Consider the following 14613-nt stretch of genomic DNA (forward strand, 5'->3'; position numbering starts at 1 on the left):
TAATACCTTCAGTTTAGAAGTAAAGATTTAAGAGAGACCACAGACTGTGGTTTCCTTTACCACGCTGGCACCAGTTCTTTGTTTTTATTCTGGTTTCTTCCCTTGCTGCTGCTGTCTGCGTGTCCCAGCGGCAGGAGTGCTCGGGGTCCTGCTGTGGTGCGATGTCCCTGCGGGGCCACGTGTCCCCTCTGACCCTGCGGGGTGCTCTGTGATGGGAAGGGAAGGGAAGGGAAGGGAAGGGAAGGGAAGGGAAGGGAAGGGAAGGGAAGGGAAGGGAAGGGAAGGGAAGGGAAGGGAAGGGAAAAGCTTCCCTAGCCCCTGGGCTTGTCCCCACGATGTCTGACCCGTGGGAAGGGGAGGTCTGTAATGTCTCCCCAAGCTTCAGCTTCAGTTTTTTGAGTTACGACAAAGTCGTCACTGGTTGGGTATGGTCAGGCATTCCCACTGTTAGCTCAACGCCTTGGCTTTCCTCCTTGGCAAATATAAACGTTCCAGATACTTGAACAGATTCCTTGACACAAGACAGCTGCTTCTGTAGGGAGAAATTATTTAATCAAGGCTACTCCATCATTAAAATAATCTAAAGTGTCAGACTGAAAAGCACAGAAGCAAGCTAACTTGAAGATGAAAACTCTACATTTTTTTCCAGCCAGAGGTGTGCCAGAAGGTGAGGTAACATTACAATACATCGCTCTGGCTCTCTGTATAATATTTTCTTAATGTATTAAAAAATACTGTCCGAAGAGCAGTTGGGGAGGAATGATCCCATACTAAAGACAGGCTGGCTTGGTAACTTGTCTTTCTGCTCTGGAGCATAAGAGACCAAACATAGCTGAAGACAACACTGTGGTCCACAAATGGCAAGACTAGACCCCTGTGGTTAATCATACCATGCAGAATACAAGGGCCCTTTTGGCTGAAAATAGCAGAAAATAGTGCAAATGGATAGCTCAGAAAGCCATCAGGCTCTTCCTCTTGCCATAAGGCAGGATCTGCTATATCTTAATTACTTGATGACTTAATCACTTCTGACATGGATATGGACACGGGCACTGCACTAAGCAAGCCATGCTGAGAACCACCTTCGTTTAAAGAAACCCTGCTCTGTGCACAGAAGGGGACAGCAGCAGTTTAGATGTACATAAGCATGAATGCCAGTAGAAGAAGGGAAAACTTTGCATTTAAGGATCTTACTCAGAAATTGGTGTATGTATCCTATCATCACTTTTGCTACATTTGAAGGTTAAATTTTGTACACATTTCTCAGTGGTGGTGCATGAGACGGGTCCGCCTTCTCCTCCCGGCACCCCAGGCATCTCGGTCGTTAAAGCCACCTGAGCGCTCTGGCTCTTTCCATCTAGCTCACGCCGTACCTTCGTATGTGTTCCCAGTTACGAATCACGTTTTCATTTCTGAAATACAATCGTGCCTACCAAATGATAATCAACTCACCGTAATAACTTTATTTGTGAATGGTTTGTTTATTAAGATATTGAGTTCCATAAGCTATTAATTATACTAATTAAGAATGTATGATAAATCTTTCTCTGTGTCCGTGCACCTTCTCTGAGGTCTGCTAGCTTTTGCATCTGCTGATTAACCTTTACTGAATTTGACAGAGCAGTACTTACCTTAAAGACCTTAGGTGCTCAAGTGGAGGACAGACAGCCCCAGCTCAGCACCCCGCTGAACGAAAAGGCGAATGCTCACCCACACTATTAGGCATCAGAGAATCCACACTGGAGGGCTGGTAGGAAGGGCTCAGCAGCAGGATGTGCTGCAGCAGACTGTTACCTTGTTCAGTGCGATACGGGACATCTGGGAGCACAGGGGCTGGGAGAACCACGTGGCGGAGCTACTTGTTTTGCCTTGCTTCCTGCTTTCCCTGGCCAGGCGCTGAGCGTGTTTTGGCAGGGGCGCCGGACTGGGTTCCAGGCAGTGAGTAACGGGGCAGGAATCCACGCGGGGGACGTGCAGGCGATGAGCTGACCTGGCCGTGCTCCCCGCGGCATGGGGCAGGGGCTCCCCCAGCTCGGGGGAGGCGGGCACGGGGCACGGGCGGCCGATGCGATACTTGTCCTGCGGTCTGTGGCTCGTAGTGCAGCCCTTCCCAAACACGTCGGTGCTCCTGCTTACCGAACAGTTGTTACTGCTGGGAGGAAATGCTTCTCTCCTTTCGATATTAAAGCGCGGGCTGTATTTACAGGCAGCCCTGCAGAGAGGCTTCAGGCATCACAGCCTGCAGAGAGCACAAAGCCGTCGAGCGCCGATCGGCATGGCGCAGCGTCTGCTTTCCGTCCGCGCAGCGTCGCTGCGTCCAGAAACTTGAACCCGTGAAGTTTTCCATAGCGAGCAGTGGAACAAGTTAGCCCTGGAATGAGGAGCAGAGCGGATGGTTCGTGCGTCAGCAAATGTTTGTGCTACAGAAACAAACATCTGCCCTCTGCATCGCCGAGAGCCTGCTCCTAGACAAAATTCACAGCCCTTTATTAAATAACATATAATAAAGTGTAACATGGTGTTACTGTAATGAAGTAGCAGGTATGTGCAGTACCTAAACACAGATGTGTCCTACGGTAAGTTGGCAAGTCACAGACAAGTGTCAAAACTTGAGCCAAGTCTCTGCTTCTCCTGTGTGTGCCAAAAAGGAGTTTCACCCTTCTCTGTGGATTTTGCTAGTGGTCCAGTCCGTAAGTTACCACGCTGTAACGTCTGTGGTGAGTGAGGTCCTGCTCAGCGGTATCTTCTATCTCTTATTAAGGAAATTCAGGAAGAAAAAAATAGGAAACATTAAACTTGGAGTATGCTTGTAATTTATGTGGAATGCCGGGGTGCTGGTGATTTTCCTGAAATCCCAACACAAAATAGTTAGTCCTACAGTCAGACAAGAATAGAAGCTTTGGCTCTGAAAGGAAAGTTTATGGTCTTGTTCTGCAGTAAAGCTGCCAAGCTGTAGATGTAGAGAACTAGCGAATATTGGAAAACTATGTGTTGGAGGCTTAAACATCCGAAGATTAAGACACTAAACTTTACATTTCCATTTTTAAAGATGTCTTGATGTTTAAGCTGACCCCATTATTCTGGGGACAGGGTGATTTTTGATGTATGATGGTGGAGAAGCTCTATTTTTAGATGTCTGTTTGCACAAACTATAACTGAGAACAGCTTTCCCCAAAACGGAGCTGGTTATGTAATAAAAGATTAGAACAGCCATTTATTTTTTTTTTATTTTTTTATTTTTTTGGTATAAATAGTGACCTACTTTCACAGTGGCTCTCCTGGGCCACGCACGGGTGCGTGTGCTGCTGTGCAGCGTGGATGCCGGGATGCCAGCAAGGGCGGTCGGGGCTCCGACGCGGGAGGGAGTGCGCCCCAGCGCCTGCGCCGGGATTGGGAATGGAAATAGCAGCGGGTCTCTGTAATTTGCATAGAGGTCATGTTTTGCTAATATGTGTCTTGTAGAAGCAGACAGCATGTAAAAGAGGATGGTTAAAACCTGACCCAGAGATGTTTTTAAATTTCAAATTATGCATAAAGTATGCATTAAATTAATTAGGGAATTCATTAAGAAGAGAAGAGTAAAGAAACTAGTTAGCAGTGTGCAACGTTTAGTAATGTAAGCCGTTTTCTATAATTGTTATATATAATTTGTCTCATAACATTATCCTTTGATAAATTATTGCAGCATAATATGATATATGTAGCTTATTAACAGTTTCATTAATTACTATTAGAGCAAAGACACTCTGAAATCTGGCACACACAGGAACAAATGTTGAAGCAGATGGTTGAAATTAGTGAAACGCAATCGGTTGCTGAACCCTTTTACCTAATTACGTTATTACATCAAAATAGTTAAAGGAAATTTGTCAAGTTGTCGGCGAAGCGCTGGGGACGCTCGGAGGTGCCGTCGCGGCGCGGGACCCCCCGGGCAGGTCGGTGGTCGGCGGCGTTTGGCTCTGCTGGGCCGGGGAGGCGAGGAGGCGTGAGCAGCAGGGATGGGAACGGCTGGTGCCTAGCTCGGGAAGGTGCCAACACGCCTGATGGAGAAACGGTGCTCGACCCGCGGCAGGCACCGAAGGCAGAGGCGATTTGCTGTCCCGACATCTCTCTGTGAAGAAAACCAGACAGATAGCACCGTGCAGGTACCAGCTGCTTCGGGAGCGGCAGGGCCCTGGCAGGGCGATTTGCTGATTCTAAGAAAGAAAGACTTCGGCTTCCACATCTGGCCTTCCTACGGCAAGGAGAGCTTACGTTTGGAGGCCAGCAGAAACACCACACCAGAGTGGAAGCATTGTTTGCTGTGCTTGGTGGTACACGTGCTTTCCTTCCCGGTGCTGGGCAGCTTTCAGGGCATTCTTCCGGTGCCAGGCAGCGTTGCATCTTTCCTTGTCTACCTGACTAAACCCGAAGAAATACGGAGTACACAACCTTTCTGCGTCCTCAGCCCAGCTGGCCCTCCTGCTAACAGCCCAGGTCAGTGCCCCTCCTCTCCTCCCGCAGCTGAAGTGGTACCCAGGGCATCACCATCCCGTGCATCTCCCGCGTCAGGGCTGGCCTAACGAGCACAGCTTTCTAGAGGGGGAGGGCTTCCCTTTGCCGAGGATTTTGAGATTTCAATGTCTTTGAGCTCAAATTATTATCAAAAGTGTCCAGCTTTGCAAGAAAATTCCAGAAAAAAAAGCAAAACATTTAGAATAACTTCAAAATATATTAATTTAACTATTACTTTTAGGCGTTTTCATGAAGCAGAATACAAGAGAAATTATTTTCAGAATTATTAAAGGAGGAAATTTAGAAGAGAAACAATGGTGCAACAACATTGGCATAAGCATGTTAATTTAATTAGGGCTGGTTTTCCTTTTTTCTCTAAATTAAATTTTAGCAACATGCAGCAGTTCCTGGAGGACGGGGCAAATGGGTGCTCTCTGATGAGAAGCTTCCACCCAAGACTTTCTGACAAGCCCTGCTGCCAGGGCCATCCTACCTCTTACCTCCACCCATCAGTGCTGCGGAGGCCCTGTCCTCAGCTTTGCTCTGCGATGAAGGCACTCCTCATCTGACATCCCCGCTCCCACCCCTCCATCTCACCCACCACAACACTTCCCTGCACTGTTCCCTCCCCAGCAGCTGCCAGCAGCCCCCTGCCTACTTGGCACATCTTTTTCTCCCTCTTTCCTTCCAAATATTGAAATCTGCATGGTCTTCCCCAAAATATTGCTGCAATCCAGCGTGGCTGCAGGCAGCCCCCAGGCCGGGGCGCACAGCGCGTAGCCCAGCCATTTCTTCACGGTGCTGCTCGCTCTGTATTTCAAGGATGACAGCCCCACCATGAATACATTAGCAGGCGAGCTCAACCTTTTATTCTGATCCTAATTAATGCATGAAGGGATCCAGATTTTTGTAAATATATACTTCTGTATGTGCTCAGCTCACAAGGTAGGGTGTTCAAAGCCTGTTCAAAATAATTATTTAATATTTGAGGTACTTGACTGCTCTCCTAAGTTATACATTATTTTCTCTGCCTCCTGCCTGAAGGGCTAGAACCGTTAATAAACGTATCACAAGTGCTGGCTAATATATGATGAATTATAGGTGTGCAATCATGTATACCTTTGTTTGCATGTGGAAGTGGACATTAGCACCAAAGGCAACGCTCCTCTAATATTTGCGTGAACAGGACCGGGCACACACATGTTGGTGAATAGCAAATACTGGGGGACCGGGACATGGCTGACCTATGCAGCCACCGGGAATTGAGACAAATGTCTTCAAACACGGTTTAGGAGACGTTTGTCTGGCTGCAGTCACACTTCTGCCTCGTCAAGTCGCTCCTGTATTTCATTCCATGGGCAGCGACCTGAATTGAATGGAGGTGCCGCCTCACCGTGCGTCTCCTGCCTGCCCTGTGTCTCGGCGAGCCGCAGGAGCCGAGTTTCGCTTTGGGAGGTTCTGCTTCCACCGATTGATTTTTCTCCTGTCCTCTGAGTGATGTTGGATAAAATTTGCAAAATCGTTTAAGTAACTTAGGAAGTAAAGTCTTTTGGAAGTTTCTGCAGGTGGGAGAGAAAGGCCCAGCTGTTCCCTAAATATGTATAGCAGCACGTCACCCCAGTGCACCGCTGCGGTGGCTCCTTTGAGCTAAGCTTCATCTGTCCTGGAAGACACTAGGCAGTGCATGCTACATGTCCTCAATTGCTCGTGCAATATGTTAATATTTTAAAAATATTCTAAATGTTAAAAGAGCTAATAGCAGGAAATGCCTGTTCCTTACGTAATATTTTAACGAGAGTGGTCACAGGAATGGATCGATCTAAAAAAACCTGCCATGAAATCCGGGGTAACCAGGCGGTCATTGTACTTGACAGTCCTGTCCTGAGAATGAGTGACGATGTTTTGGTAGTTTGATGGCCATGAAACGATATGTCATGTAAAGATAGTCAGCATGATCGCCATAAGGCAGTCTGTCATTGTCTTGCTGAGCGATTCGCATGCATGATGCATAAGAAAGTAAAAATAATCAGTAATCTATTGCTAGCTGGGGAAAGTAATCAGTAATACGTAATGTACTGTTTAGACTTGCCAATCAAAATGGTTTCCTAAGCAATTTCAAAAGCCCATAGGTTATTTGAAAATGCACTCCTGATCTTGTTTCTGCTGCATCCAAAATAAAATCTTGTGTCCCCACTGCACACGGGTGCCTGTAGCAAGGAGCTGGGACACCAGGCCACCTCTGCTGACCCTGCATAGAAAGGAAGAAGCAAATAACCAGGGCCTGATATTTTAAAGTTGTTTTAATGCAGTAGGGGTAGTAAACTGAGAAACTGGTCCTTCCTACTGAGGGTGGTCAGAGCGAGATCTTCCATAGCTGTACATGCAGGGAAACTGATGCAAAACCACTGCAACGAGTTTTTTTTGGCAGCCAGCAAGGCTGATGACGGGACAGGCAGCCGTGCCCGTCGGTGCTGGTGTGAGCTGCCTCAGGGCAGGGGCTGCCCACGGGACACCCGCTTGCATCAGCCTGAGAGATTGGCACCAGCCCTGGGCCTTCCTGGGAGAACGTCTTTGGTGGACTATCAACAGAGCCCGGATTTAAGGGCTTACGCTGAAAATACTGTTTATCGTAGAGTAACGCGATGCATTTACCTCGTTTCCATTGCAGGATCAGGAGCCTGGAGGAGCCAGCAGGCATCCCCCGGCACATCTGATGCTGCTCTGGGCGGGGGAGGTACGTGCACTTTTTAGCGAGGAACATGGGCAGTGTTTTCAGAAAACAGCTGCTGCAAGAACAAACGCGATTGTCCAACCGAGTGCCTCGTCGAGAAAAGTATTTCTCCTCTAGCCACAGGGTGGTGCTTTTGCCCTCTTTATAGCCTGGCAGTACAGCAAAAATAGCTCGGGAACTGTTGACGAAAGTCTTTAATTTTAGAAGAATCGTTAGGGACCAAAGCAGTTGTCCTTAGGCTCCGCAGAGCCCCCGCCGCGCGGTGCGGTACCGGGCCGAGGCACTTGCCCGGGCCGTGCCAGCAGGCCGGGGCTCGGCAGGGCTCGCAGGCCGCACTCTGCCTGGCACGGGGTGCTGGTCACCGGGGCGCTGGTCACCGCCGTGCAGGCTTTCTGTGTAAACAACAAGTGAAGCGACTCCGAATCCTCGCAGCCTGCTCCGTGTGGGAAAGTCTGTCGGGATTTCCTAGTGACTCAGCCCAGGTGAGCCGTGCTCTGCAAACACGTAAATGAAATACATTTTCCATTTGTGTTATTGGATGTCCCAGAATGTTTTGTAACACGGCTCTAATTGCCTATTTATTTTCCACAGGACACTGAAGTACCTACACCAGCGCTGTCATTTCCTATTCAACTCCAGCGGAGTTTCAGGCACCGAGGCACAAGCCCAGCAATCCCGTGCCGTGTCCTTTGGCAGCAGCGTGCGGTGCTGCGCTGGAGCAAGAGCCGCTCGTGGCCGAGCTCAGACTCGCTCAGCACGAGGGTGCAAGGACTCCCTGAGAGCCTGGCTGCTCCACGGCCACAGGGACAAGTCCTGGTGGGAGCAGACCCCCACGGTGTGCCCCTTCCCCGCCGTGACCACCGGCCCTGAGCCAGCCCCACACCAGGTCAGCAAGGGCTGTGCTACGGCAAAAAACAAGTTCCCAGGTCGTGGCTGGGCATGCTTCCAACAGTTGGCTTGCTCTGTCCAAAAATGTTAAACAGAGTGGAAATGACACTGCTTTCCTCTTTTCACGTGTCCCAAGTTTAGCTAGCTTTATTTTTTTTCTAAGAGTTTAGTATAAATTTGTTTTAATTTTACAACGCCTCTGGCTCCATCAGGAGACAGATTGGGGGGCTCTCCTGGGTGAGTACTAGTACCACTTTTCAGTGGCTTAAAATGAATCAGACTTTTTGCAAAAGTTACTTTCAAGAGAGATCTGAGAGCTAAAACTATGTGCTTCTGTGTGTGTGGAGCCATAATAGCCTATTCCAATGCACAGACAAATGTCTTTGACTGACCCTCCACATGTCACCAGCTAATATGCTACCTGCACTTAATGCCCTGACCTGTTAATCACCCCATTATTTTGCTGAATTGCACATATTGTAGATGGAACTGGTGGCTTTGGAAATGATAATCAATCATCTGTCCAGCATGCTATTTGTTCAAATCTTCCTGATGTTCATGTCTGAAGAATTATTCCCATCCTACAGAGGTCTGCCAGTGTGGAAGGAGTTGATGACCCCAGGGACAGATTTTTAAGAATGCTTTAAAGGATCGTGGAACACAAGACCTGTTGCAAGGCATATTCACTGCAGCGTGGAGACGAGCTTGAAAATCCTTGTTGAGGCCTGTCCCAAGGACTAGCGAATCACACAGTTGTGACTGAGGAACAGTTGTCCTTAGCAGGCAAGTACGCAGACACCGCCGATGGAGTTCTGTGAGTCAGAAGAGGTTGTGCCTCAGAGCTGGGCAGTGCTTGGAAAGCCCCATCCTATGCAGACAGGTTTCTTGAAGGCTGAAGATGTGCAAGGTGCCTGACGCGTGGGAGATGTCCAGCTCCTGGCACCACGGCGGCTCATGTCACACATGCCCTCGCTACAAGGCGTGCTGCCGCATACAGACACCTCTGTCCAGTCCCCAGGCTTCCCGAAAGCTCAAAAACTCCTGTCTGTTGATAAGCAGCCAGGTGCAGTGGCCACCTTGGGTGAGATCAAGCGTTTTAGCTCGCTGGGATTGGAGTTTTTTCTGAGTACTCTTGCGTTTTAGCCCAGTTTTTAAACTAAAAGGAAAGAAGAGTCAGGCTAAGAACATATGGCTTAATGATATATTTGGAGATGGTCATTTGTTCTATTTTCCACCTGAATAAATTTAAAGGCACACCTGAAATTAAAATGTCAAATCTCCATTTGAAATGTAATCTACTGTCATATGGATGCTATCGAATCTGTTAATAATTAGAACCTGGCACCTCAGTTTAAGTGCAGCCACTAATTCAAAGTCATGGTATTTAACTTACTTCACAGCAATGCTGGAAATAAGGACACTGAATTGTTGACACCAGATCTTTTATATATATATTTAAGCAGATTTGTTTACCTTTTTCTTAATTAAAGCAAAAGAGATGTAGGCACCTTGTGCCTTCTATGCTTTTGGATTTTTTTTTTCTTTAAACATAGTGTTACCTCCGTAATAAAACTGCATATATTGTAATGGATTTGGAAGAAATAAAAACAAACTAAAGTACTTAAGAGCAATTTTCCCTTTTTCTTTCCCTCTAGGTTCCTGACTTTAATGTGATTGTTCTCATACAGAAGCCTCTGGATGCTATGGGAAGAGCTGGCTCCGGGCGAAGGCCAGCATGCCAGCTAGAGGAGCCTCGCATCGCGTCAGGTGTGTGTGATTTTCTCAGGTTTTCCAGGAGAACCATGAGAACATTTCTGGAAAATATCTCCACTAACAAAGCATTCAGCAACAGACTGCAAAAACACAAACAATTTGTGAACTACTTCAACCACACAGGTGGGAGACAAGCAAAAGGATTCCACATTATTCTGCAAAAAGTCCATCAAAATCATAATGAACATAATTCACAATAAATTTGAGCCCTGTTCAGAACCTTGGAACTGGTAATTGTATGATCGCTCGGTTTTTTAAAAAGCCCATTGTGAATTGGGTACTTTAAATAAAACCATAAGCAATGTAAAGTCATTATCTTAAAAATGCAGCTGTGCTGCTGTGAGTCTTCTCTGCAGAAGCATTTCGGGTTAGCTGGGATGGGTGAAGGCATCTCCAGTAGGTTTGCAAACTCACTGTCATGCTGAAGGTAGCCTTAGATGAGAAGGAGAGAGAAAATGCAAGGCTGTAAGTACAAAACATGAAAAAACCTTAAGCGCTTAATTTCTCCCAGAGCATCAGAAGGCATGTGGGAGGAGAGAGTGGGAGTGTGTGGACTGAGTCACTGAACATAATTTTATGTGTTTGGGTATTTTTTTAATTATCCACACTGGCAATTTTCAGGAAATCTCCCACCTTTGTACTACTCCTAATGCTTCCCTGTCAGTGCCCATAACGATGCTCGCGTCAATGGGAGGTATGGGTTAGCTCTGCTGTTTTTACTAGCATACTTTTACAGAAAATACTCAGCAGCCCACCTCCTCTCCTGGCCCGATACATGGGTTGATCACAACCATGATGGCAAGGCTGGGGAAGAGATTTACCCTTCAGTACTCTGTGCCTGTGCTTTCCCAGAAATGTACTTACAAGGTGAAATTATGGAACAAATATCCAATTTATTAATCACAGACACCTTTCTCTAAGCGGGTTGCTATATTTAATATCAGTCTGCATTTACAGGTGGTCTAATGCTGCAACCATGCATGTAGGACATGAAATGAAGGCTTCAGTCTCCGTGTAACAGCAGCATGGATAACGGTACTGTTCTGTGCCTGGAAGAAAGCACTGCACATTTTTGTCATCTCAGCTACAGGTGGGAAAACCCTAGCAAACTCTCCAGTTACAGGTGTTGTGGAATTACTAACAGAGCCTTTTAGCAAAGCTGCCTCCTAGGCAGCAGAAGCATTTCTTTATTCAATGTGCTGAAAATTACTACAGCCAACACTTCCCTTTGCTTTCCCTAGCAGACAGCTTTGCCTTGTCTTGCAAGGACCAGATCTCAGGCAGGGATATCCTTGACTGATCCCATGAAGATGTACAAGGGGCTGGAGCACCTGTCAGGGGATATAGGAATAGGACAAGGGGAATGGTTTTAAACTAAAAAAGGGAAGATTTAGATTAGATATGATGAAGAAATTCTTTACTCAGAGGGTGGTGAGGCACTGGGACAGGTTGCCCAGAGAAGCTGTGGATGCCCCATCCCTGGAGGTGTTCAAGGCCAGGCTGGATGGGGCTTTGGGCAACCTGGTCTAGTGGGAGGTGTCCCTGCCCGCAGAGCCACCCCGCAACTGCTGCCGGGGAGGGGCTGCTGATTTCTGCAGTGCCATCTCACGCTGCCCCTTCTAGGCTTCTGTCCAGAATCTGGCGAAGTGCAATTTTCCTTCGCCTAGTTTTCCTGTTAACCATTTCCCTGAGGGGAGATAGCCCGTGGGAGCAGCGGAGGAAAGGAGCAGGTGAATCAGCAGCTTCAACAGTGGCAGCACAGAAGAGCTTCTGACTTCAGAGGGCCAATCTGCAGAGGATAAATGGTGCTTTTATTTAAAACCATCATTTTAAAAGCTAGAAAATCAGTTCTTTTGGGTTGCAAAGACAAACTCTTTACATTTAGGAAATATCAGGGTTACTTTGCTTCTCGGTGAGGGACCACCAAGGCATATGTAATTAATTTCAGGGCTGGGGAAGAGGAAAAATCTAGATCCTAGTTAGGATCTGGAAGGCTGGGTAGAGGCTGGAAGGCAATTGGCACAGATAAGCAGCGTGGAGGACTATTAGCTCCAAATCCATCTCCTTCAGGGCATTTAGGAGGTCTGGCAGCAAGGTCTGACTTGGTGAGGCACACAAAGCATCTAAAAATGCAGGTGAAAAATCAGTATCATAGTGTGATCTTTAAAAAAAGTGCTTGATTTCTGAGATAAGCTCATGGGCTTGGGGGTGGTGATGTGACCTGAACGTTTGGTGCCCATGCTGTGTTTATCACGTGTTTCCCCAGAGGTCCCAGCTGATCGGTAGAGCTGCCATGCAGCCGGTTAAACCTCGGGTTTGTATGGCAGCTCTAGCTGAGGAACTGTGGTTTTGCTACCGGTTTCTTGGGTTGAGCTCAGCTCTAACCACATTTGCTTATCTTCCCTTTGCTGCATTGCCCTGGTGCCTGCGGGAAGGCACGTGGCCACCGGCTGAGCGCAGCCTGCAGCCAGGACGGGGAACCGGCCCCGGGGCAGGGGGCTGGCTGCCCGTTGGAGCCGCTGCCAGCAGCGCCCCAGCGTGAGACCAGCACAGCATATGGTGAGTAGGTACGGCAGCATCTGAGCGGGGTGGTGGGCAGCAAAGCGGGACCATATATGATCATCCCATGAGCTCGGAGAGGAAGGATTCCAGGCCCAGAATATCAGTGCAATGCTGTCCTGAGCTTGTGCACATATGGCAAGAAGATACACAATTATGAGTCATTTAGAAATGTAATAAAAATAGGTTCTGCTACTGTGTAAAGAAAATAACAGGTACTAATTAATCCGGGTGCTCTTTATGGCGTGCGGAGCGGCAGCGGGAGCAGTGCCTGCAGCACGCGGCCCCGTGCCCGCGGGCAGAGCGAGGGGCCGGCGGCCACGTGTCGAGGGGACCAGCAGCAAGGCTGGGAAACCCTGCTCGGTCGTGGCTGGGTGAGTCCTCAGATATTTTCTAATGCTATTTGTAATGCATATGAAATTGAGCAGGCACTCTTTTTTATTTCTATTCCAAAGGAATTAAATTAATTTTAGAAATGACACTATAACTATTTTCCTGCCTCAGGGACCATTTGTTTTAAAATCATTAAAGATTTTTATATGACACCGCACTGACATTTGGTGTGAATAAATTAAGGGAATTAGTATAAAACTGCGTTCTTTCTTTGTAGACTTCCCAGCGCATATTTGCATGCATGTGCTTTCTGTAAGGCCATCCTGTGCAAAGGCAATGGTCTGCATGTGTCCATGTAGGAACAAGAGCACAGCATCAGGGCAGCCCCGCAGCCGCAAGTGCAGAGCGGGATTGTCTGTGCTTAGCTGTCCTCTGGACCTTTGCCCTTCCTGGCAGCCAAACCCACCAGTGCTCTGTTGTACCGTGGGAATACAGAAGAGTAAAGCAGTGCTAGCGGAGGGAAGGTCCAAAACCGAGGCCATTTCACTAAATGTTATCCCCTACCTCCAGCTCAGCCAGCCCTGACCTGATTCTGGAGCCAAAGCATCTCCATGTGGGTTTTGTTCACCACCACACAGCCTTGGTGCCAGCTGTGACGGATGTATTGTCCTGCACGCAAGCCTGCGCTCAGGAGAGTGCTGCCAGCGCAGCGGGGTCGAGTGCTGGGAGGACCGAGGGCGGGCTGGCGTGGCAGTCTGCCACGGGGCTAAGCACCCGAAGTATTTACAGCAGGAATAAAGTAGTATTGGCACCTTGTAGAGGGGGAAGTGGGACACGTGGGGATTAAGGTCAAGAGCACCTGCCAGCCTGGACTTTAGACACGGAAATCACCCCGGAGGTGCTGGCGCCGTGATGTGGTCTGTCAGCAGCCGTCAGAGTTCGCCTGGGCAGAACCTGGAGAAGGAACCAGGCCCGGGGTAACCTCCAGTGTCCCGCACACCCGGGCGGCTGCGTGGGCGCCAAGCCTGGAGCCAGGCACTGGGGACGGCGCCTGCGGGCCCTGCCCCTTGCTCCAACAGCGAGGGAGGCAGGGCTGGCCCCGCCACGCATCCCCTGGGAGGCGTAATTTCTCCCCAGTGCATTCCTGGCTGCTTGTAGGTCTGGTCTGTCAGGGTGGAAGACCCCAGGGGGGCCATCAGCTGCTGGAAGAAGGTACATGTCATGCACACCTCATGTACTCCAGAGAGAAAATCACGTGTAGACAAACACCGTATCATTAGAGCTTGCAAGGAACAGTGTGATGCTATGATCTGAATGCAACCTGAATTCAAACTTCAAGTAAAAACTAGAAAAAACTTTGATTTTTTGTTTTTTTACTCTTTTGAAGGAACGCTCAGAGCTCATCATGTTTAACTCCTGGGATGAGCACTTCTAGATACAGCCCGTGGGGCTGCTTCTGTGCCTGTAACTGCGTCTAACTCCAGCTCTGCCTGGGTTTTCTAAAAGGGCTTACTGCTTTATTTCCTACAACCCCATAATTTTAGACAGCAGTGTAATTGCCACCTGCACATTACTGAAACCAGTAAGGGAAATTAAAGGCATCAGAAAGTATGTTAAAAGACTACACACTTTTTTGTGTTTTAACCCCACCACGCGATATTTAAGCAAATGACACGATTCCATGACTGCTTCTCTCTGTGGCCGGCTGCGGTTGGAAGGCTGCTGGGCGGCAGCACTGCACAAGCCGCCTGCTCGCTCCCATGCTGACCGCAGCCACGGGCCTGGGGCAAGGGCCAGGAGGTGCTGCCACTGCTGCTCAGAGCCAGGAGGACGGG

At 48.4% G+C, this 14613-nt stretch overlaps 1 long non-coding RNA gene across 6 annotated transcripts; it reads left to right on the forward strand.

Moving 5' to 3' along the window:
- The first annotated feature begins 524 nt into the window (after positions 1-524).
- Positions 525-14136, forward strand: LOC310901682. 6 transcript variants are annotated; one of them, XR_014586027.1, is made up of 7 exons: positions 525-1938; positions 2207-7707; positions 7817-8111; positions 8701-8896; positions 9769-9880; positions 10844-12445; positions 12699-14136. It is a non-coding gene; the product is annotated as an uncharacterized lncRNA (long non-coding RNA). The 6 variants fall into 6 exon arrangements; XR_014586028.1 differs by having other exon boundaries at positions 13349-14136; XR_014586029.1 differs by having other exon boundaries at positions 10844-10976; positions 12322-14136.
- Positions 14137-14613: the final 477 nt, after the last annotated feature.

The sequence above is a fragment of the Anser anser genome, assembly GCF_964211835.1.
Source record: "Anser anser genome assembly, chromosome: 6".
In the NCBI taxonomy this organism is placed as follows: Eukaryota; Metazoa; Chordata; class Aves; order Anseriformes; family Anatidae; genus Anser; species Anser anser.